A 25,765-nucleotide genomic window follows, 5' to 3' on the forward strand; every position below is an offset into this window, starting at 1 on the left:
AAAGTGCATCCAGCACCATGTCCTGTAGCCATTCTTTAGGCAAGTGGCAGAATGATTTATTCTTGAAAACATATCTTACTTGTGATCACTACAAGAGCTAACTCGTACACTGGCACATTCTGTTTGCCTCTTCAAATTATAAGGTACCTTTTTTACACCAGAAAATCTGCAAGAAGAATAGAAGTGTTGTAATTGTGAAGAAAGAAAATTGGAAGGAAAAAAGATAACCTGCCCTGAACTGGAACCGAGCCTGCGAACTTCGAATAACATGTCCCATGCTCTATCAACTGAGCTACCATGGCGGCGTTCCCGCTTCCATTTTGTAGAATATATATCTGCATTTAATCATGGAAGAGTCAGTCAGCGCTGCCTGTTACCATTATGGCAAGTGTGGGACACCTTTTTTTGCCTACTGGCAATTACATTACGATTGCAATTACGTTACGATTACTTCCAATATCACTATACTTCTTTGGCAGCATTATGCATCTGTTAGTTCTCAGAAAATCTGCTAGTCACAGGAGGTGGCAATGGTTCGCCCTCCTACCTAAATGCATGTACTTGAACACATGCACAACTGATCAAAAAAACAAGACACACACCGCTAAGATTACTGAGATTCACTGGTTCAGATTCATGAGTAAAGAGAAAACTATAAATTTAGGGGTTTGCTGTATTTGTTGAGCACATTATAATGAGAACTAGCAGAAAACGATGCCAAACAAACTACAGGGGTTATTATCAAAAATAACTTTAACAAAATTGTGAAAAAAAAGTGAACGAGAACGTAACTAAGTGACAAGTAACTAATGGGTTGACTTTTTTGGACAATTGAATTTACATTAATTTTTATAACATCCCTATATTTTCCTGGGCAATGTTGTCGGGTAATTCTCATTATAAGAGTAGTGAGTAGGCTGACAATGAAAGGATATGGCATTGATACTTCTTTTGAACACCTAATAGTTTGAGGACCTTAAAAGATCAGAAGGTACTTTGAGTAGACCAGAAAATTTAGTTGGAGCGAAAAAAAATGTACACACATTTTTACCAGCCTTTCTAACACAATTTCAGACATAGAAGTGTATGCTGCCAGTAATGTTAAGTACCATTACTTTTGTCACACTATGCACTGTAGCAGGTGTAGTTAGAGTGGTGATAGTGAAGGATTAATTAAGCACGCAACCAACTGCGTTCACATCAATGGTCGCGTATTTTAAAAATAAACTTGCTGTAGTGAAAAATATTTAGAGCATTTATGATTTTATCCAAATCCAGTTATACCGACTGGGTAAGCAAACCATTTGCATAAAATCAAAAGGCATAAAGTGATTTATGTATTATAAATATGTGAACAATTTCAGCGACGCAAGGCAAAGTGACTACAGTTCTAATAAAAACCCCTCTCATTGTAACATGCATGAAAAGCACCACACGAAAATATTTTATAGTGCATGTAATATCGAGACTACAAGACTGTCTATTGACCTTTTAGAAGAAGAGTATCTCCTTCACGTTCAATGGGCAACCCCTTAGCCTTTTCCAGAGCTTTTCTGTGAATATTTCCTGAATTTCAGATATCATTAGGATTGATTCTGAGTGAACAGATTTTGCTTACGCATTGAAACATAGTTCTGTACCTAACTGCAATTATGGGTGCCAAACCACCTCCAATTATTTTTAAAAATTTAAAGCAAATGTGTGCAACGACTTCAGAATAGTGTCCTGATAACCAATGGCAACTGCAGCAGCACAACTAGCTATGGGTGCCCAAAAAGTAGCTAGAAACAATATCTTTACCTCTTTGAGCCTTTTGGAAGTGTTCAGCCCTTGAGTGCTCACCTTACATTTTTTTAAATACGTGTTTGTGTGCCCAGTGCTGTTGCTCCTCGTACAGTAAGGAGGAGCACTTGGCAAGAAGAGACAAGAAAGAAGCATAGCGAAAAAAAGCAAAATAAGCGAGGACCTCTTTTGTATCATCCAATGTGTGTAACATTACTATTGCGACAACGTATAGAAAAATTATCACGGCAATGCATCCATTATAGAGTCATACACAGATGCAACACCACGACTAAATTTCAACCTTGTGTCGGTTTAGGATCCCTTTAGAGTGGCAAGCTAATGATATCTGCATTTGTTTGACACATATTCAGATGAAATGTGATATGGTAATCTCATTTAGAATTCACGTCATATGGCTTCATTGTATATGTGGCTACAAGTAACTCTGGTTGCAAAGCAATATGGCAGAGCCTAAGCAGAAGTCACCGACCATTCCAATCTGAACTTGCCTTTGCTACTTGCCCATTATTAACCCAGCGAAAAATGAACAATTTAATCTGCTACAGATATGTGCAAGCTTATGCTAAGGACCAAGAATGAAGGGTGTTTTGCCATCATTGAGATCAGTTACTTGTTCAAGAAGACTTGCTGTCAAACACAAATATATTGCTGTCGAAGCATCAAGACTAAAATATAAAGCAAAAAGAAGTGTCTCTTTAAAAATTACAGGCCACAAGGTGCAAGATAAATAGTTGGTATACTTGGGATATAAGGCATGCACAAGAGGTGCTGCCATATTATACTTTTTCCTGTGTTGAAACCTGCTTGCTTTACTCACCCAACACATCTGTAAAGATACCGCGAAAACACCAAGCAGCTGATGCAGCATGGTTGAACACATGTCCAGGGATTCCAACATTCATACTGGCTAAGCAGTCCTACAGTCTTGACTGTCCTGTTACCATTTGTGAGACAAATATAGCTCTACCCAAAGTTCTTGGTTTACAGACACACATGCAAGACGCATAACCACTCTATAGGAAGTTTGCATGATAATGCACTGGGTAGCAAAACGGATGCCAATATCAAGTAAGTATCCCGGCTTGCCGCTTCTATCTTTCCGTTCTCAAAAATAATAAATCCATGGTTGATAAATTTTCCCCCAGTGTGAAGTGTACTGGCAGTCCGGTGAAGAATTGCAAAGTATTTCAAACACAATCCAACTTATGGCAAGTAAGCATGCAATAGCGTTTGGTCAGCTGTTCAAGAAAACAGCATGAAGTTTAGCTAAAACCCACATTTTTTATAAACACCATTCAATTTGATATAAAAGTTGTGAGCATTATGTGAAAGAACGCGGTCACGTTTAATCAATGATTTCTTATATCGTACTGATATGAATGCGACTAACTGAATATGAAACGATAACTTTTGCTTGAGCATTTATAGTTATAAACACTATAGCACTTGCCAGCTGCATCTTGTCCAAAACAGCAGCAAGCTAGACCAGTTTCTGTAGGTGAGCAGTAATTAACAGTTCAAGTAACAACGAGAAACACCAGTAACAACAGTACGGGACAAGCACAGACTGCCAACTGTATAATTTATTGCACAAAAGTTCACCTGAATATCAGTCAGACAACACGTGCAAATGAAGATCCCGTTGAAAATGAACAAGTTACGAAATCAACAATGTTTGGTTTCTCTAACAGAACCCTCATTCACATAAAGTATGCAGCGATAGGCCCCTACCGAGGTACGTCAAAGCATGATGTCACTCGCACACGTAAAGGTGTGTCTGGAAAAAACACTCCTACTTGTGGCTCAGCCCGGTACTGTCGTGCGGTGTTTGGGGCAAGATTTAGTTTTTCAAAGCTTACACAAACGTTACAATGTCGACATTAGCTGTATATGTGTCAGCAAACATCTAGCTGTGTGGTAAACTGTGTGGTAAAATATTTGCCACGTTGTCTGTTTGTTTTGAAGAAGTGAACACACGTGGTGGCCTGTGCGAGGAGCTGCGGCATAGTCTTCAAAAATGTGCACTGTTGATTGCGGCATGTAGTGTGCATTGAAAGGTTTTGAGAATATTGGTTCAACTGAGAATATTGTGTGTGGCGTGTGCAGTGTCAATAACAATGTGTCTTGCTTGCGAAGACGTTAGCACTCGTGGCAGGGAATGGTCAATGAAAAAACTTGATTCGACATTTTAGTCAAGGTAAATATGCACTTGACGCTTCCATCTGCGAGTGGGTACATATCAGTGTTTGCCCTGTGTGCAGAAAAAAATTGCATGGTCACCGGGTTGGAAGATACCACTTGCTGAAGTTGCATGTATGAATCGCCCCGACGAGCACGCGAGCCCAATAAAGGTATAACTCGTTTTATCGAAGGCCTCATATGTCTTCATGTAATAGGCAGAGATTCTTGTTTCAGATATACTCAGTACCTTTACCGCTCGATATTCATGAAGTGACAATGAACACAACAAGTTTGTGTGTTAGGTCCTAAGGGAGCAATGAAAATATGCAAATAAGTTGTAGGTGTCAGATGCAGCGATGTAACTGCACAAAAGATTACGTGTTTATAGGCTCCAGGTTTAGAATCGCATACATCTCAGTGGTCTATGAGGAACGTCACCAAACACTTCCTTGCAGACCAGCCCTTGCACAGAGGGAGCGAATGGCTGGCACGGTGCTCGAAGAGACGTCACACTATTTGCAAACATAGAGAGGTTTTTTTACTTAGGCAACATTTTGCACAATACATTTTTTAGATGCAAGACTGTACTCGTCCTACATTGATCATACTGATGTCTTTTGTTCTTACTTCTTTGCTGTGAATTACTAGGCATTTAGTCACCACGATCTTTAAAAGCTAATTTCAGTGTTCTCTCTCATATTGCTGACAACTGTGTCGTTGCATAAATTGGGCAAAAAAGCAACACAGAAAGGCTGTCACAATAAATACACCAACATGTGTATTCTCCTGCAAACAAAAGTCGGCACTGGTCCTGTCATTACCCGTCTTCCTTCTCTTGTTGCCTTGTTCGCGCTGAAACAGCCAAATGAGTTAGATGAGAAATAATATCGCATCAAAACTATAGGTGCTTGCATCAGCAACTACACAAAAGCGTGATAACCGCACCCCTGCCACACAGCAGCAAAACATATTTTGAACATGCTGGCAGTGTATTATTTTATAAAAAGCAACTCTGGCAGATTACAAGATCTCACATTGTGCATGCAAGTTTTCTTCAAAGTCAGGCGTACAATGTAGGTGCTGGCCGGTACATTACTAGTTACAAGCAAAGGCGTCTTGCAGGTACACATACAGATTGCACGAACACCTGTCTCTCTACACCAAGCACACAAATTACAACTTTTAACAAGCATACGCCACTGTTTAGGGGCATAATAACGCTCTACTGTGAACGTATGCTTATCAACCCACCTTAGCGGCTGGCTAGGTGACTTGAGACAAGTTACTAATTGTATCGCCCGTGAACGTGAAGAGAATGCTGCTTTGCATCAAATGGCACCACAGGCTTCGTTTAATCAACAACGTAGCAAGCGCGGTGTGCGTCCTCCTCACTACATTGCAAATATGAAAAAATCGATCACCATACACATGCATGTTGCCGTAGTTGTCTCAAGTTAGCTCCAGTAAGGCCGCGACGACGCGCCATGGCTCTGCTGGCGTAAGCGTTGTCCAAGCAAATTGGTAACCGCACTCGCGAAGGCGCGTAAGACTGCCGTTTCACTACGCCTGGTTAGAATGCGGCAACACACTTGCACTGAGTGGCATACTTAGTCTACATAAGAAAGTGTCCCCGTTACCTTTAGTTTGTAGCGCCTCAATGCGCTGCTCGTCAAAAAAGAAGAAGTTGGCATTTCGGCCGCGCGGCGGGTGCAGCGCGATAATAAAAAATCAGTTCGAAAACTGAACGCTGTCAGGACTGGATCTCTCCCGTGTTAGCTCCGACAGTTAATGGTGACCCAATAAATAACACACAGCCCCAATTATCCCGCATGGATCCTGCTCACTTTAACACCAATCCTACCGGTCCTGACGCCCAAAAAGATGCTAGACCTAGCGCTGCTGCAGTCGCTGCGATTCAACACGTCAACCTGCCACCATTTTGGCCCAACAGCCCCAGCACATGGTTTCTGCAGGTCGAGGTGCACTTCCGTCTACGGCAAATCACCAGCCAATGGACCAGGTACTGGAATCTGGTGTCCTGCTTACCTCCGGACGTAGCCGACGACTTAGCTGATATTTTAGCGTCGCCGCACCCGAGCCATCCCTATGACACCTTGAAGGCAGCTATCATTTCCCGCGAGTCTGAGTCCGAACACAGCAGACTCCAACAGCTAATCACGGCTACAGAGCTCGGTGACCGTCGCCCATCACAGCTCCTGCGACGCATGCGCCGGCTCCTTGGCGGCCCCTCCGCCCCTCAAAAGGAGAAGCTGTTACGTGAGTTGTTCCTCCAGCGCTTACCACAGAGCATGGTCCCGGTCCTCGTAGCTGCAGGAGATGTCCCACTAGACACACTCGCTTAAATGGCTGACCAAGTGGCGGACTACTCGCGGACACATACTCTCAACGCCGTTACCATACTGCCACCGGCCACCGCTGCAGACCCGGCGCTCGCGAGCATCGAAAACCGTTTGGACGCCCTTGTTAGGCGCCTCGAGGACTTTGTACCTGCGCATCGTCGACCGTCATCCAGGTTCCAGATACACAGTCACTCTTCGACTTCCCCACGTTCTCCGGAACTTCGGCCACCCGACGCGCCGCGGGACGTTACATCCTCAATGGTGTGCTGGTACCACCGCCGATTCCGTGCCTCTGCTCGCAAGTGCACTCGCCCGTGCTCCTGGCCGGGAAATGCGACGACCGGCCACTGACGGCGGCAAGTGGTACTGGTAGAAAGTCATGCCGCCTTTTCTATGTTTCTGATAAGATCACTGGCGCTTGTTTCCTAGTCGACACAAGAGCCCAGGTTAGCGTGATTCCGGCCTCGTGTGCAGATCGCCGTCGCAACGAACAGACCTGCCCACTCCAAGCGATCAACAATTCCGCCATTCGTACATACGGCACGCGCTCTCTTACACTTGATCTTGAACTACGCCGTACGTTGCGCTGGATTTTCATCCTCGTTGACGTCCCGCAAGCTGTTCTTGGAGCTGACTTTCTCAGTTTTTTCAACCTTGCTGTGGACATGCATGGTCATCGCCTCATTGATCTCAACACCCGCCTCTTTATCAACGGTGTACTCTGTACTTCCTCGCCAACGGGACTGTGAGCTCTCACACCTGCTTCGTCGTATGCAAAAATACTCGACGACTTTCCCCGCATCACGAAGCTGCACACCAGAGAGTCACCAGTGAAGCATTCCATCACTCACCACATTGTGACCACTGGACCTCCCGTTTTTACACGACTCCGTCGACTATCTGGAAAACACCTCGCCATCGCCTGCCGTGAGTTTGAGCACATGCTTGAACTCGGCATTGTGCGGCTTTCCTCCAGCAACTGGGCATCGCCACTCAACATGGAGCCGAAGAAAGGTCCTGGCGACTGGAGACCATGTAGGAATTACCGCGCTCTCAATGCCCACACCTTACCAGACCGCTATCCAGTTCCTCACATACATGATTTCACATCAAATTTGGCTGGGTGCACAATCTTCTCTAAGATTGACTTAATGAAGGCTTAAAAACAGATTCCTGTAGAACCCGCCGACATTCTGAAGACGGCCATCACCACCCCATTCGGTCTGTTTGAATATGTGAGGATGCCTTTTGAATTGCGCAACTCTGCACAGACCTTTCAGCACACTATCAACGAGGTCACGCGAGGTCTCGATTTCGTATTTGCCTACCTTGATGACCTCCTTGTAGCAAGCTCATCCGGCCCTGAGCATGAAGCCCACCTGCGCACCCTGTTCCACCGCCTGGATGATTACGGCTTCGTAATTAATCCCAATAAGTGCCTCTTCGGCGTCGCTACAATAGAGTTCTTAGGCCACCTTGTCACTCCAAAGGGTATGCAACCACTCGCCGGCAAAGTGAAGGCTATTCAAGACTTTCCACCCCCGACTTCACTGAAGAGACTCCGAGAATTTCTGGGCCTACTAAACTTTCATTGCCGCTTTCTTCCAAAGTGCGCCACATTCTTAAAGCCCTTGACCGACCTATTGGCTAAAAAGAAAGACCCGGCTGCGCCACTGAAGTGGCCTGAGGACGCTGCATCTGCCTTCGACACTGCCAACAAAACTCCGGCAGACGCTACCATGCTCGTACATTCCGTCCCTGATGCCCCAATTCGTCTCATCAGCGATGCATCAAGCGTGGCAGTTGGCGCTGTTCTCGAGCAGCACGTATCCGGTTAGCGGCCCATTGGGTTTTTCTCGCAAAAACTAAAGCCACCAGAGACAAAATACAGTACATTTGCCTGAGAACTCCTCACGGTTTACCTCGCCATCAAACATTTTCGTCACTTATTGGAGGGCCGGGACTTTTACGTCGTTCCAGACCACAAGCCCCTGACGTTTGCCTTCCATCGCAATCACAGCAATTATACTGCACGGGAGATCCGTCAACTATGCTTTATTTCCGAGTTCACTGTGGATCTCAGACACGTACATGGGCCGGAAAATGCTGCTGCTGGTGCACTATCCCGCATCGATGCCTTGTCGACCCAGCCACCCCTAGACATAGAAGAGCTAGCAGCTGCTCAAAGCAACGATCCTGAGCTGCATCGTCTTCGCTCTTAATCCACGTCTCTATCGTTCACGGAGTACCCACTTCCATTTTCTACCTCATTAGTAACATGCGAAACGTCTACTGGTGTCCCTCGGCCCTTCGTTCCTTCAGCTTTTCATCGTGCAATTTTTGATCAATTGCACAACATGAGCCATTCTGGTATTCGTGCGACCCAGAAGCTAGTCACATCTCGTTTCCTTTGACCAAGCATCAATGCTGATGTCCGACGCTGGGTGCGAACCTGCCTTGAGCGGCAGCACGTTAAAGCTCACTGTCACACTGTCACGGCAACATCCCCGTTTTGGCCTCCAGAGGCAAGGTTTTTTCACGTACATCTCGACATCATCGGTCCCCTTCCGTCATCGCAAGGAGCCTGTTACCTGCTGACATGTGTCTATCACTTCACCAGATGGCCGGAAGCGTTTCATATTTCCGACATTACAGCACCAACAGTTGCCAAGGCTTTCACAAACGGCTGGGTGTCGCGCTTTGGATGCCTTTCTGTCGTCACCACTGATCGCGGTCGTCAGTTTCAATCGGCCCTTTTCACCGGACTTGCCAATATCCTGGGCATTAAACACATCCACACAACTGCCTACCATCCTTCCGCCAATGGCATGGTCGAGCAGCTTCATCGACAACTGAAAGCCACCCTCACTGCTCACCAGCCAAGGGAACGTTGGCTCGACCACCTCCCCTTCCTACTTCTGGGCGTCCGATCAGCATAGAAAGTGGATCTCGGCTGCTCATCAGCCGAACTTGTCTATGGCGTTTCCCTGCGTCTTCCAGGAGAATTCTTCGAGCCATCATCGCCACCTTCGACTCACGATGCCTCCACGTACAATCGAGAGCTGCGCACCACGTTTCGGGACCTTGCTCCTGTGATTCCTGCCGACCAACACCCCCAGTCTGTCTTCGTCAGTCAGGATCTGCATGACTACAGTCATGTCTTCGTTCGGCGTGACCAAATACGGCCACCACTAACACCAGCCTATGATGGCCGATTCCGCGTACTCCATCGTACACCTAAGACGTTCACGCTGGACATAAATGGCCGTGAAGACGTCCTGGCTGCTGATCGACTGAAACCTGCGTATATCGCCGCTCTCGCGGCCACGGCGTTTCAATCTAAAGTCTGGATGCCAACATCCAAGCCTGTCCACTGGGTGACTCCTCTGGTGATTCCTACGGCTCTCGCTCTACGGGGGGGAGCCCTGTAGCGCCTCAATGCGCTGCTCGTCAAGGAAGAAGATGTTGGCATTTGGGCCGCGCGGCGGATGCAGCGCGATAATAAAAAATGAGTTCAAAAACTGAACGCTCTCAGGGTCGGATCTCTCCCGTGTTAGCTCCGACAAGTTTCTTTCACACTGTCCTGAGGGAAGCGACCACAGGCGTCAGCCGTCACCTCGGAGTCCCTCGAGCTCCCGCACAACGCGCCGATTCCTTAAACGACACACACTTGATCCGCACTCGGAAAACCGCAGGAAAAGCGCGCCATCATTGCACATCGCACGAACGAGGAACGGCGCTTCCTTGCGTAAATTTAATATTTCGTGCTCTTATGTGTAGCAGCGCGAACACATGAGAGACGCACCAAAACGGCATGCCCACGGAAACAAAAAAGACACGCAACATGTGGCTTTAGCTGTGGATGGAATAAACTGCAACTGCAAACGCTGCAATAAACTAAAAAAATGTATGTTATCTGGTGAAATAACTTTAAAAGTAACAAACGGTTATTCAAGGAACAAGTTACAAATTATGAATATATTCGCAAGTCTTTGTTTTGTTTTCTTTTTTTTGCTCTAGCAGACGACAACCTCCTACTGCTTCTATGACGGACGTAGTGCGGTTTTACGTTCGGTGCGTGTCGCCGACGCAAAGCTCTATATAGTCGTATCAGAGTTATCAAATCTCAATGAATCATAGGATGACTACAAAGCATTAACATTTTTACATAGTGCAGTACGCGATCTTTCAATGTATGACATTTGTTTTCGCTGAAGCAAATCGAAGCAAGCCGGCCGGCGCAATCAGCTGATGTCGCCGCTACGCGAGGCATGGTCATGCGCATTAGCGTCGCGGCCCGCGCTCGATTTGTTATCCAGCGAGATAGCTACTACGTGGAACACAGCTAGATGCAGGGATTAATGGCGTATTTTTCTAATTTCTTGTGGGGGCCGACTCAACAGCAAGAGAGCCCCGGGAAAAAACCTTCAACTGCTCAAGCTTGTGTGTGGGCGTAAAAATACTTGTATTCATCCACGAGGGGGCGGCAATCTATAGTTGAAAGACATGCGAAAAGCATGAGTCGTAGATACGATCACAAAACATATGCACACAATAATAGATACGATCGCATATCGTACATAATTATGCCAACACATAGTGTGTAGACAGCGAATTTGTATATATATCTCAATTGAACACGTGCACCAGGCGCGCATAGTTCAGCAAGCTAATGCGCTGAGTTCACGTACGCGAGCACGACTACGTGGCGCAGGTTTGAATCCCGCTCAAATACAACCTTTTGTTTCAATGCTTTTTTTATTGTTATGTTTTCTAATGCGTTAGGTACTAAAACAAAATAAAAGCAATATTGCGTTAAAGTACATATGTGGGGCTTTGTTTTTTGCACAACAGTTATTAGTATTTTTATTGTCATTACTACACTTTTAGTTATTTCATAATATAACAAAATTAAGGACTAAGGGGAACATCGGATCTGCTTGAATATAAAGGGACTCGAGAAGTGAGAAAACTCTAACCAAAAATTTATTTGAGAAAAAACTGAGCATTTCACAGCCGGACCAGCTACTTCTTCAAGGGTAGACCCTAGGTATCCGCCAGACTTACTATGACTCATCGCAAGCAGTGGCAGTTGAGGGAAGGCAATATCACCGGGAAGCAGTTCTAAAATATATTTTGGTTGACGTTTTTTGATTCTTCCAAAATAAGGGCAGCACTATTGTGATCAAGCCAAACCAAGAATTGTGGGCACGAAATCAAGAGACAGAAAATAAACAATGTTGATTAAAAAATTGCCCTTAATAAAAGGAAGAGTTATGGCGCGCTACGTAGCTCCACTCGCAGTAGGGATTCTAGGTATACATATAAATAGTTTAAAATGGGCAATGTTGCACACACAGACATTGGTTAAATTCCTTTGCAGCACAGTTGAAGCATCCATGTAGAACTGAAGCGTCAAGAGAAGCTCATGCCTCCTCACTTTACTGCGCTTTACAATGCTTGTATGCGTCCATGCAGCCATGATATATTTCAAAGCATTAGTTTCATCTATTATCTTCTTATTCATTAAAGCTGGCCCATAAATTGTGTCTTATATAGCACTACAATTGAAGCGTATTCTGCACGGTGGGCTGAAACAATGCTTTTGAAAATCTCAAAATGACACAGTTTTATACACGACCACCCGTGCATCAATGATAAGCACCGTTATGTGTCAGTACATATCAATTGTGCTCTTATACTTAATTATTTTTCTGACCACTCCCTTTACTCTACATACGCTGTAGGGCAGCAAATCATCAACCTGGTTGTGCTACCTGCCTTTCTTCTTCCTTCTTTCTCTCTTTTTTTTCTGTTTCATTTCATTTTCCTATGTACTTCACAGAGGCATTATTCATGTGCATAAGGATACACTGCCTATCGTAAAGTAAAGCAGAGAGGCAATTTCGCTTCATGCATCTGAATTTTAAATTTGCTCTCTTGATAACTTGCATGAAAGCTAATAACCAAGTAGCTCGACATGTGTGCGTTTGCACCTCATAATACCTGGTGCTAATCTGTTACTTCGCATTATAGAAAACCTGAATAGACCTGAGACGTTCATTTTGCCGTTTAGTTTTTTTTGTCACGCCACGCACGCCGTGTCACTTGTGGTTATTTTATCCGCTGTGTGTATACTGGTTAAGTGGGTCGTCTTGGCTCATGGTGACCATTTATTCTCCAATATCAAATTTCTATGCGTATTTATTTAGCAAGTTAGCATGTTTTAAGAGGAATATAACACAAGGAATAAACGTTGCATGTGAGCGCTCGTCCTGTCGACGTTTGTTTTTCGTTTATAAGCTCGTCATTTCGGCACGGGACTAATTATTTCTGCATATCTTCACTTTTTTTATCACTCTACATTTTCCTTCTTCATTTTTTGCGGCCATTTCTTTCTGAATTGTCGACATTGATATTTTTTGGCCGCGGTGTAGCACCACCACAGTTCGAATGGTATTTGTAGCTCCGACTGCCATTTTAATCTAGTGACATTAACATCTTCAGTCTTGTTAGTCTGCTCGCAGTCCTCAGTTTTCCATATTTCCGTAAGAAAGTTTCCGTATGCTCCGTATAACTTCTTTAATGAAGTTTCCGCATACTCCATAAAGCTCTTCATATTTCCACATTTTTCCATATTTTTCGCAAGTAATCTTTCGTATGTACGACATGACTTCCGTATCTTTCCTTATTTTTCTTAAGAAATTTTGGGTATGTTCCTTATAATTTCCGTATCCTTCCATATTTTCCCTAAAAGTTTTGCGTATATGCCATACAACATCCGTATGCTTCCATAAAAATCCTTATCTGTTCCGTATAGCTCATAAGGAAATTGTATGGAGTCCATATGTTTTCCGTAAGATTTCATACGGAACGTTTCAGTAGAGATGTCCAGCCCAGATGGATTCGGTGGAAGTCCAACCATGCGACGGCTCCGTCGAAGAACTTGCGATTCAACCTCCGTCGTCGGGTGTCGATTACCCGCACCTCCACCACAACTGTAACAACGAGCTGTGATAAAATAATTTTATTAACAGGAAGTGAACAATGGTCGTTCGCGGTAGCACACTGCGATTGTGCCAAGACTGTTTGTCTTCCCCTCCTTCTCTTCTCTATCTTTCACTAGTCCGTTACAATATTTCAGCCATAATTCCTCATCGTCGACAGCCACAGCATGAACAATTGGTACAAAATTGCTTGCAAGTGTTTAGAAGATACCACGTTTTTCAGAAGAATCACGGAATCTAGCATAGCGAATGTTGGTCGCTACCCAATTAAATTTATTATTATTACAGTGGTGGGTGTCAAGCAAGTATTTTTGCAGTGGTTACCCAATGAGTGTTTTGCAAGGCTCTGAAAGGCCACTCTTCTAGCTTTCGCTGTGACTGTGCTGCACATTTCACGCAGGTGTGACGTTTTTTTATTTTTTTGTCAGGTTCTTTTTTTTGCTCTAATAAAATTTTTTTTCCACTCTCCAAACCTTCAGAAAATAGCTGCTTTCAAAGGACGCCTGCTTTGTGTTTGGGACTCTTTATTACTAGCGAAATCAGGAGAGATTTCGGGCCCCACAAAGAAGCTGCTACGGCCACAAAGAAGCAAAAAGTTGTCGATGTTGCATTCTCAAAATCTTTAGATCTTCCTTTGTTGGCCGTCTCCATCTTTGTGTTTTCTTTAGGCTTCACGAGACAAAACCCGACAAAAGACAAAATAACGCAGGTCACTCGCATGTTCAAAAAGCCGACGCATCTCTTGTATCCTGCTTGAAGGCTGTCTTTCCACTATTGTTTCCAACTGTATTTACCTAGGTTCAGTGGTTTTTTTTTCTCATTTCTTTTTCTTTTGTGGGGTGTGGTGGTGTCTTTATTACTCTTGATGTCTAACACACGTCCTATCTTTTTAGAGCAGCGAGAGTGCATCGACCATATAAAACAAGAGTCCCAATTGGCCCTTAAATTCTCGCAATGCAATCATTTCTGCTCTCCATTCTCGGATAGTGCATTTTTATTCAAGTATATTTGGCAGTTTTAGGAGCGGAGCTCTTTAGGACTCGACTTGTCCGCCGATGAATATTGTCGCGTGGTCGTGACGTGGCCGAAGACAGGAGACCTTGTGTTGGAATTTAACTGTTTAGTTGGGTGAACCTGTGCCCTGTAAACGGAAAGTTCAAATACACTAGCAGTCTTGGACTGATAGCGGCGAACGGAGCGTCGGCCATCGATCAACCACTGACAAGCTGCGAAGTGCGTCGGCATTTATACTCTTGACATCAAATGTTCTAGCGCAATTGATGGCGATGGCGTAAGTTCCAGAATAATCTGTACAGTTCACAGAGTGGGCGTGATCTTATCGAAATGGTCTACTCAAGTCCGGAAGCTTCTCGAAAACTGCACGCGCGTTTTGCGCTGATAATTGTGCAGTGTTTTGCGGCGATGACAAAACTTGAGAAATGAATCGTGGCATTGCCCCCTTCTGAAAAAGGCATCGTTCCGATGCTTTAACTAAAGACGAAGGTACAACAATGATACGAAAATGTAGAATGAATGAATTACGATACAGTAATAATACAAAAAACACTGTTTCAGTTTGTTAACGCGCATAAAACGGCTTGAGGCGCGTGACATGGACGACTTAAGGTCGCGATCGGTGTCGCTGTAAGTTCGGGATGCTGTCGGGGACAACCTCGTAATCAAGTGGGCCGAGACGTCGAACCACCACCGTCGCAGAAGCTTTTCACTTAGTCCACGACGGCGTATTGGCGTCCAAACCTAAACACGTTCACCAGGCTGGTATTCCATGAAGCCTCCTCGAAAATTGTAACGGCGGCTGTCGGTCGTCTGTTGATTCTTGATACGGAGACGCGCGAGTTGTCGGGCTTCTTCGGCGTGTTGAAGTTACTCACTCACATCGAGGTTTTCTTCGTCGGTGACGTTGGGTAACAAGGCATCGAGCGTCGTTGCCGGGCTCCTTTCATCGACCAAATTGTATGGAGATATTTGCGTTGTCTCCTGCACCGCCGTGTTGTATACGAAGGTCACGTACGGAAGAATGGCGTTCCACGTCTTGTGTTCGACATCGACGTACAATGCCAGCATGTCGGCGATCGTCTTGTTAAGCCGCTCGGTAAAGCCGTTGGTCTGTGGGTAGTGCGCTGTCGTCCGGCGGTGGTTTGTTTGGCTGTATGCCAAGATCTCTTGAGTTAAGTCGGCAGTAAATGCAGTTCCTCTGTCGGTGATAAGGACCTCCAGGGCGCCATGACGTAGGACGATATTTTCGACGAAGAATTTACCTACCTCGGATGCACTGTCTTTGGGAAAGGCTTTTGTCTCGGCGTAGCGGGTGAGGTAGTCAGTAGCTACCACGATCCACTTGTTTCCGAAAGACGACGCCAGTAATGGCCCCAGTAGGTCCATACCAACCTGCTGGAAAGGTCGGCAAGGTGGATCAATTGCCTGGAAAAGTCTCGCTTGCCTTGTCGGCGGTGTCTTGCGTCGCTGACAGTACGGGCGTGACCTCACATAACGAGTGACGTCTGTGGTGAAACGTGGCCAATAGTACCTTTCTTGTATCCTCGCGTGCGTGCGAGGAGCACCGAGGTGCCGTGCCGTCGGATCGTCGTGCAGGGCCTGAGGAGTTCTGGTCGCAGAGCTGAAGGCACTACAAGGAGGTACTTGGCTCGGAGCGGTGAAAAGCTTTTCTTTTGGAGAAGACCGTTTCGCAGGAAGAACGACGCAAGTGCGCGCTTAAATACCTTCGGGACTTCGGCGGTCCTGCCTTCGAGGTATTCTATTATGGCCTTAAGTTCCGGGTCGGCCCACTGTCGTTCAGCGAAGTCGTCGGTAGTTATCGTTCCCAAGAAGTAGTCGTCATCCGGGTCGTCGGGTGGTGGTTTGTCGATAGGCGCACAAGAGAGACAGTCGGCGTCAGAGTGTTTCTTGCCAGACTTGTAAACGACAGTAATGTCATATTCTTTGACTCGCAGGCTCCATCGTGCGAGGCGACCTGAAAGGGTCCTTCAAGGTGGCTAGCCAACACAAGGCGTGGTGGTCGCTCACAACTTTGAAGGGCCTGCCGTAGAGGTAGGGGCGAAATTTCGACGTAGCCCCGATGACGGCAAAGCATTCCTTTTCTGTTGTGGAATACTTGGCTTCTGCTTTGGATAGCGATCAGCTGGTGTAACTTATAACCATTTCAAGTCCGTGAGCCCTCTGCATAAGAACGGCGCCAAGACCTACGCTGCTTGCGTCAGTGTGTATTACTGTGTCGGCGAATTTGTCGAAATTGGCAAGTAACAGAGGCGTGTGAAGGCGATGTTTAAGCTCCTGGAAAGCGTGTTCCTGTGACGTTTCCCACTTGAACTGCACGTCGGCCTTGGCAAGGTTAGTGAGAGGATCGGCGATGCGGGCGAAGTTTTTCACGACCCGCCTCTAATGGGCGCACTGGCCCAGAATTCGGCGCACCGCCTTCTAATCAGTGAGTGGCGGGAAGTCGACGATGGCGGATGTTTTCCGTGGATCGGGACGAACTCCAGACTTGCTAATAACGTACCCCAGAAACAAGACCTCCTCGTAATCAAATCAGCACTTTTATGGGTTCAGTGTGAGTCCGGACGTCTTGATGGCTTGAAGCACAGCTTTAAAGCGCCGAAGATGCTCGTCAAAACTCGAGGAAAACCAGACGACGTCGTCCAAGTACACAAGGCAAGCCTGCCACTTTAATCCTGCCAGTACTGTATCCATAACGCGTTCAAACGTTGCAGGCGCTGAGCAAAGACCGAAGGGCATCACCTTAAACTTGAAGAGGCCGTCCGGTGTTATAAACGCCATCTTCTCTCGGTCTCTTTCGTCGACTTCGATTTGCCAATAGTCAGTATTGAGGTCCATTGACGAGAAGTACTTGCGTTATGGAGCCGATCAAGTGCATCGTCTATGCGTGGGAGAGGATACACGTCCTTTCTTGTGATTTTGTTCAGCCAGCAATAATCGACGCAGAAACGTAGCCTCCAATCCTTTTTCTGGACAACTGGATAACGTCATCCCGCAGCATTTCATCAACTTGTCTGTTCACAGCCTCACGTTCTCGCGTCGAAACTCCTTACGGACTCTGACGGAGTGGTCTGGCATTTTTTTGTGTCATGATGAGATGTTTCGTGATTGGGGTCTGTCGAATTTTTGATGACGAAAAGCAACCCTTGTATTGCAGGAGCAGGGCCTTGAGCTGTCCTTGCTTACGGTTCAGAAATCTGGGATTGACATCGAAAGCGATGGGAAGGGTTTGGTTCCTCTGAGCAGGTTTCGCAGAATCGGCGAGGGCGAAAGCACTGGTGGCTTTGACAATTTCTTCGATGTATGCGACTGTTGTAACTTTGTTCACATATTTGTACTCATTGCTGGAATTCGTGAGCATAACCGTTGCTTTGCCTCCCCGCAGCTCGACAATTCCTCTTACGACGCAAATATTTCGGGTGGCCAACAGATGCTGACTGCCTTCAACGACACCTTTCAAGTCAGGTGATTTTGGAGCGCCGACCTAAATAATGACGCTTGAGAAGGCGGAATCGTGACTTGTTTTTCCAGCACATTCAAGGCGTGGCTTCCTGGCGGCGTGCGCGGCGGTAGTGCTTCTTCTGTGGATAACGTTATCGACTTTGTTTTTAGCTAGATGACAGCACCATGGAGGCATAAGAAGTCCATGCCAAGGATGACATATCTAGAGCAACGCTGTAGGACTACGAAGTCTGTAGGATAAATACGGCCGTTCATAGTGACTCTCGCTGTGCAGATTCCTACAGGCGTTACGAGTTGACCTCCGGCTGTGCGGATTTCAGGGCCTTCCCAAGCTGTATTAACTTTCTTTAACTTCGCGGTGAACGACCCACTGATGACGGAGTAGTCGGCATAGTATCGACGAGAGCGGCCACACTGTGGCCGTCGATAAGAACATCCAGGTCGCTAGTTCGCCGCCTCGCAATACAGTTAGGACGTCGCGTCGGGTCACGGCTGTGTCGACTTGTTCCGCTGCTTCCACATTGCGTCGTCAGGTCACCTTCGGTAAGCGAGGTTTCACCGTCAGGGCTTTGCCTGGTTGGCGTTGGGTTCGGAAAGCTCCGTCGCAGCGTCATCGGCGTTGGAGGATCTTCGGTATTTCGTCGCACAGCAACCGCACCTCCATCGGTTGCTGCCTTTAGTTTCCCGGATACGGGCTAGGAGACCGGCCCCGCGTTGGGCTAGAGTACTGCCGGGGGTGTGGTGACATGCGGCGGCTGGGCCACGGTGAATGGGAAGGACATTATGCGGTCCATTGAGTTCCTGTCAGATAGCTGGCGATGCCATGTGGCCGTTATCCTGGCTGCGGACGCGGTGCATAGACGGCGAAGCCACGCAGTCCCATCTGTCGGTACTGGCAATGGCGGTATGTATGTCTGGCCTCGCCGCAGTTGAAGCATAGCAGGCGGTGGTCAGGGGTGCGCCAGACGTCAGTCTTCCTCGGCGCACTGCGCTGGGCCGCTGGCGAACGGTACGACGTCGGTGGGGGTGGTGGCGGCAGTGACGTCTGGCGACCGAAGTGCAATGGGGCAGCGTTTTGGCGAGCGCGTGGAGGAGGGGCGTGGCGGCGAGCTGCAGCAGCATAGCTCATGGATTGCAGCTGAGGCTCTTGAGGCTGAGAAACGCCCAGTGATTGCTGAATCTCCTGGCGTACGACGTCCGCGATGGATTCCACGTGAGGCTGCGCTGAAGGAAGTAATTTTCGCAGCTCTTCTTGCATGATCGCTCAGATCGTTTCACGCAAGTCAGTGGTTTTAAGCGCTTGAATGCCGGCGTAGCTGGCAGACGAGAAGCTACGGTTATATTGCCGCGTGCGCATCTCGAGCGTCTTCTCTATCGTAGCTGCTTCTGAAATGAATTCAGCGACCGTCTTTGGCGGGTTTCTGATCAGCCCAGCGAAGAGGTCCTGCCTTACTCTTTGCATGAGCAGACGGACCTTCTTCTCCTCGGACATGTCGGAGTCAGCGTGGCAGAAGAGTTTTATCATATCCTCCGTGAATAGCACCACGTTTTCATTTGGCATCTGCATGCGGGTTTTGAGGAGAGCTGCGGCTTTCTCCTTGCGCACCACACTTGCGAAAGTTGTGAGGAATCTGGCGCAAAAGACGTCCCACGTTGTAAGGCTTCATACTTGATTCTCGAACCAGGTCCGAGCAGCATCTTCTAAGGCGAAATACACATGCCGGAGCTTGTCATTGTCTGTCCAGTCATTGAAGGCGGCGATGCGCTCGAACGTTTCGATCCAGCTTTCCGGGCCTTCCAGTGGCGAACTGCGGGAAGTTGGCGGCTCTTTGGGTTGCCGGAGCAGGAGTGGTGCAGTCTGCATCGGGGCGGTCATGGTTGCAGTAGTTGGTGTCGGGATCCAAGTCTGCCTGGCTTCTTCAGGAGGGAGCCCGTACTCTGTTTGTAGTCCCTTCTGCCTGCGGCTTGTTCGCGGTTCAAGGCTAGCGTCCCCGTCTTCTTTGATTTTTGGGCTGGGGTCACGACTTGAAGGAGGCGTCCGGTACATGGAAGAAACAGCACCTCCACCAGATGTCACGGGGTCGTGACATGGCCGAAGACAGGAGGCTTTGTGTTGGAATTTAACTGTTTATTTGGGCGAACCTGTGCCCGGTGAACGGAAAGTCCGTTCACAGTAACAGTCTTAGACTGGTAGCGGCGAACGGAGCATCGGCCGTCAATGAACCACTTCCAAGGGGCTAAGTGCATCGGGATTTCTAGCGTTATCGCTGGCGATGGCGTAGGTTCCAGAATAATCTGTACAGTTCGCAGAGTGGGCGTGATCTTATCGAAATGATCTACTAAAGTCCGAAAGCTTCTCGAAAACTGCACGCGCGTTTTGTGCTGAGAATTGTGTAGTGTTTGGGGGCGATAACAAAACTTCAGAAATGGAACGTGGTATTATGATGTAGCGTGACCACGCCCATGGTAAATCACTCAATACGTATGTAACAATACTAGCAATACACAAAACAGGGTTATAACAAACTAAAAAGGTATGAAGTATTAGAGTGAATAGAACTATCAACTAATCGCTACATTTAACTTAAAAGTAATCATAAACCATTGGGCGATCTGTCCCTGTCTCTTATGCTGCAGAAGAGATGGCGCCACTATCCCGCCAAGAGCCCCATTGCTTATTGCAGCGGCGTTCTCCGGCTTACTTGTGCCAAACAACCTGACATACTTCGCTGGAGACGACACTTATCTCAACTGCCGTAACAAGCAGCAGTTTAGTGATGAACAGCAAAAGTTAGCGTGGATATGTCATGCACCAAGCTTGCGTATCCCCGTAACAAGTAGGTTCTATTTGTGGCGAGTAAACCCTGCACGCTTACCTGCACGCTTGCCTGCACGCAAACGTATCTTCGGGAAGACTGCGCGCTGCAATAACTGCATGACCGTTCTAAGCATTGGCTTCGTTTTTACGTTGACAGACTTTTCTGAAAATAACGTGTGCACTCCTACGACGGCTGCAAAGCATTATGAAAAACCGGATTTCCAGCGGGGTGTCGTCTGCACGCAGGAGCGTTGGCTCACCCCGTTTCTCACAGCGCGCTGACGTACGAACGCGTCGTTGCGGGAATGTCGCACGTCATAACCCTTCTTCAATTTTCCCTCCCTGAAAAGGCTCTACCCAGAGCAACATGCAGTCAGGAAACACTAGTATCTTTGACTTCTTAACTTTTTAAACGCCGCACTATGAAGCAACGGTGAAAAAGTGATATTTACTTTACAAAATTGTATTCGCCTTCTAAACTAACTATGACAAAACATTCAGCCACATTCATGATGACGAAGTGCGTTTTTTCACATGTTTCATTTTTTGAACATTGGCGTTTTTCATAAGCAAAACACAAAGTTTGTCAAGAACAGCTTTTTATTGACGTCGCTATCGGGTGTTCTTACACACGATAGGTGAAGAATAATATTTAGCGTCAAACAAAGTGTCTGAAAATTCAATTGATAATAATAAATGTGAAAAAATGGTAGCTGTATAATACAGTGAACGATTGACCAGCGATGGGACGCAGTAGAGCCGTTCTTGTGCAGCCGTTTCTTGCACAGTTGGCATGCTGATTCGTGGTATTCTTTTTGCATTCAGCGCATCTACCCTAAGACGCTGAGCTGATGTAGTGACCATCAGTTTTTCTGTACACACGCCTCGAATGAACGCGAGTTAGTTTCTTCTTGAGCTGCAGCAATGACATGGTGACATCCTGTCGAAGTGCAATATGTGTCATGGTGGCATCGGTTCCTTTGTGAAGTTCGCAGTGGAGGAGCCGAGCTTCCTGCGATGACAGACTTGTTGTGACCATTGCTGAAAAGTTCCAGCTACCATTTCTTGATTCTTAGTTTTGGTTGATAGCTCCGAGAAGCCGATCCATCACATTTACTTGCCCCATGTCCTCATTGTATTTCTTGATCAAATGAGGTTCAGGAACCTCCACTCTTTGTTCGAGCGTCGTGAGAAGCGTTGCGCACTTCCAACAGGCTCGTGGCTGAGGTGGTTCGAAGAAACTGTGACGACAGCATTGTCGTTCTACCTTCATGTGTAGACCACACCATCACACTTGTAGTGGAAAGATCCTCGTTCTTTCTTTCCGACGTCTTGAAGGATCTTCAGCGGATATTCACAGGTTCTTGTATCTCGCGCAGTCTCTGTCACTCGAATCCACTGGTCAGCGAGTTTCGTCAAGAGGCCGTGTGAAGTGATGAGGTTTTCGAAATAGATTTTGAGCTTTCAGGGACTTGGATTACCGACACCATGTTGCTAACTACCCTGAGCCCGAGAGGGGTCCTAACATTCTTCTCATTTTTTTCGCAATATATATCCATTGCGTGGAGGCACCCAATTCATGAGTACATCATTCAGACCTTGCAAACAAATCAAATTGGTTTACGGCGGATAAACACTTTGCACGAGTCGAGGTCATAATAGGGCACAATTGACTCATCGAAGTTCAGGTTCTTGGATTTGGAGTGGTTTCCACTATTACAAATTGGTGGAGACATTTGGAGAATTTATCGTAAAACGACTGTGTCCTGCCCATCTTCCCTGCCTGAAACTGAGTATTGTCAACCTCATAGAACCTTTTGAGCTGCTGGAAGCTATTTCGGGACATATCTGTCAAGAATATTGACACGCAAAGGTCTTCTCCAGTGCTCAAGTACAAGTCTTCTGACGAAACAGAGTGGTAGCCACTAAAAAGTAAGTTACCGAAAAACTGACCGATGTCCACTTCAGTGACGTCCACCTACTCGCCCTATTGGAGTGCACATCTTGCTGTAAATTCAGCCAGTGAATCAATATATTCTCGAGAAATAATTTCACAATACCATAAAAGGGCTCATGTTTGCAAGGTTCGGAAATGCCTCTAGCAATAACGGAGGATTGTCGCGGGAAGTTTTTTATCACACTTATTATGGTCACCTAAAGTTGGTGTACGAGCACGCTTTGGGTTCTTGTTTTTGCAGTCTTTGTTGAAAATTTCCGTGCTTTTGCAGCAGTCATTTGTCTCGACGCTGGTCGCTTTTGTCATGGCTCAGACCTCGAACTGGTCGGCAAATCAACATCTTCATCGCTGCATCGCATATGTTCATCGCTGCATCACACAACTTCAACACGCTCGCATACATAATCGGATGCAACTTCAAAAAAGTCATTTTTATTAACCTGCCCCAGATAATGATAATGATGATGATCCTTGTAATACTGGCGCACACCCTAAAAGTGATACTGCCATCTTCATCTTCAACAAGCCAAAAAACAAAAAAAAAGAACAAGGCGGAACACTAGCGCACACCCATGCTCTTTCTTGACACTGGGAAATCCCGATGTTTCAAAAAAGAAACATTCACATAAAGCTCTCGAACCTGGTAACTAGACTGCCTGTGCTATTTATTTTTATTTGCCACGTGATACCACAATATAGCCCAATATTCTAGTTCTGCTTTGCTCACTGCTACGTTACTTCTTGCAAATTATTGTGACTAGCGTCTAGTGGGGAAGGAGTGCGAAATATGCGTATTTTTATTCAAAAATTGAAATTGTTACGTTTTCTTCAAGTATCAGTGAGTATGCGAAACAGTAACTTAAGAAGCGCGCTATATGGATGGAAAAAATAAAAAAATCAAGTTTCATATGTTCCAGACTTGGAACTTTGGCAAGTAAATATGCTCACGTAGCCGCGAAAAGACCTATTGAATTGGAAACTTTTCTCAGCTTTCGCGGTGAGTCCCCTGTACTTCGTTTATTGCATTTCAGCGTAGCGGAAGCTTTTGTCATTTGTTGTATTGTCAGTATGACTGTACAGCTTCATTATTAGTACTTTATATCGGGGACTGTCACTCGTGATGTCCTTCCGCAAGATACGCAGTGCAAGACCATGAACTTCGCAAACGATGTCGAAATTCTACCCTTATAGATGAGTTCGAGCCCCACTATGCTCTGTATAATTGAATACTAATTGCCCGTTTCAAATGCTGCATGGGAAAAGCTTGCACTTGGGACGCTGAGAGTAGTAAAACGCAGATGGCAGCGCGTCCACAGAGCGGATACTTCGCATGCAGTATTTTCTTTTAAACAGCGGAAAACCTGCTATCTCTGCGTAGTTCCTGTTTCCACGACTGTGAGTTGGAAATTTACTTGAGACTTTTGGACCTGACTGCACAAAACATCATGTCTGGTTAACAATTGAAGAAATATACAACAGGTTGAGTGCAGTGTTCATAATTCACACAATATTCTATTTTACTGTTTCAGCTGCTGCGATCTCTTGTTTCATTACAGTTGATGACTCTGGTAATTTAGTAATTTGTCGTTTAATATGCATCTCCAAGCTGCCCAAAACATATACGGTTCTTGTCACCTTTGCCAAAAGAGCCAAAGACAAAACATCTGCCGAACTTGCCTCAGGCATATTCAGAAGAAAAAATTCGCAGCATGAACATGCTTACAGTGCTAATAAGCACTAACTATTTGGGCACATATGGTTTAAGCCAGAAAACGCTGCTGTGTAAGGCTGTTAATCGACAGAATGACTTTAAAAGCAATAGTCAAAGCCTCATTCAGTGTGGGAAAGGTATAGAGAACCACAGCAGCGTTTACATAAGCTGACACTGTGAACGAAACTGACGGCGATTGTAACTTTTGTAAAGATATTTATAATACTACAGCTAGCACTATTTGTCTTGACACAGGGGAAAAAAAGATGCACGAAGCAAAATATGTGAGGCCTTTAGGTTTATGGTCAATAAAAAGCAGATGCGATTGGGCATAGTCATGCAGGAAACAGCAAAATAAACACTACGTAACTACGCAAAAAATAGCAGGGTTTCCTATGCATTCACCCGAGGTGACCGGAAGGCGACAACTGTCTGTTTCTTTTTGTTCAGTCAATTTATGGGCCCTCTCCTCCTGCAAATGTTTTTAAAACATAAAGTGGCTATGCACTGATTAGGACTGTCCAATCACACGATAACAAAGCAGTGTAAAACAATGATGTCTCATGACGTGATCACGGGACCATGATGATGACGTTACACATTCTGGTGATCCGTGATGTCACGATGGCGTCATGTTGTGACGCCATCACGCGAAGATTTTCGCATCACTCCTGTTGATGCCGACGCCGCGGGACGCCAAAACCACCAACGGTCAATTTTTGTTTTTAGGCGAAAACCTAAATGTCTCTTCAAACGTGAAACTCGACTGCGTGATGACACTGCGTCAACACGCAGTCGCCATGTATGTCGCAGTCACCATCACGCAGACGCCATATATGTCATCACTGTTTGATGACATATATGGCGTCAGACGTCTCCCAAAATTGTGACATCATCAAAACATCACGTGACTTCACGTGATCACGTCATTGCATGACATCCGAGCTTGGTTCAAGTGGTCTCATTATGAAAGCAATGCAATATCAGTTTCGCACTGCCTCCGTTTTTTAGAGGCAGTGCAAACTACGTTAGGTACAGCAAGTTTTCAAAGGATGGTGTAATTGGTGGCGGGCTGGGGCATCAACGGAGAGATAAAAAAGGGGCACTGACCCCCCTCGAGCGACACCGGCACCTGCCTACGCCCAAGCTACACCAGTGCTCTCCCCAAGCCGCGACGCAACACGGGTTCGCACCCACGGCAAAACCCTGCTGACAGTCATAGACTGGCGGAATAGGATCAGTACATCGACTGAGCAAAAAGAGACGGCCTTCTTCATCAAATCATCCTAGGCGGATGTATAGCGGACTTTGTGAGTTTATAACGAGATATCTAAGCCTCTCACCTCAATAAATTTGCGTAGTTAACTACAGGGCAATCTGCAAGTGTAAAATCATAGCCCCGTAATCACAGTGGGGACACAAATAACA

The sequence above is a fragment of the Rhipicephalus microplus genome, chromosome 9, assembly GCF_043290135.1.
Source record: "Rhipicephalus microplus isolate Deutch F79 chromosome 9, USDA_Rmic, whole genome shotgun sequence".
NCBI lineage: Eukaryota > Metazoa > Arthropoda > Arachnida > Ixodida > Ixodidae > Rhipicephalus > Rhipicephalus microplus.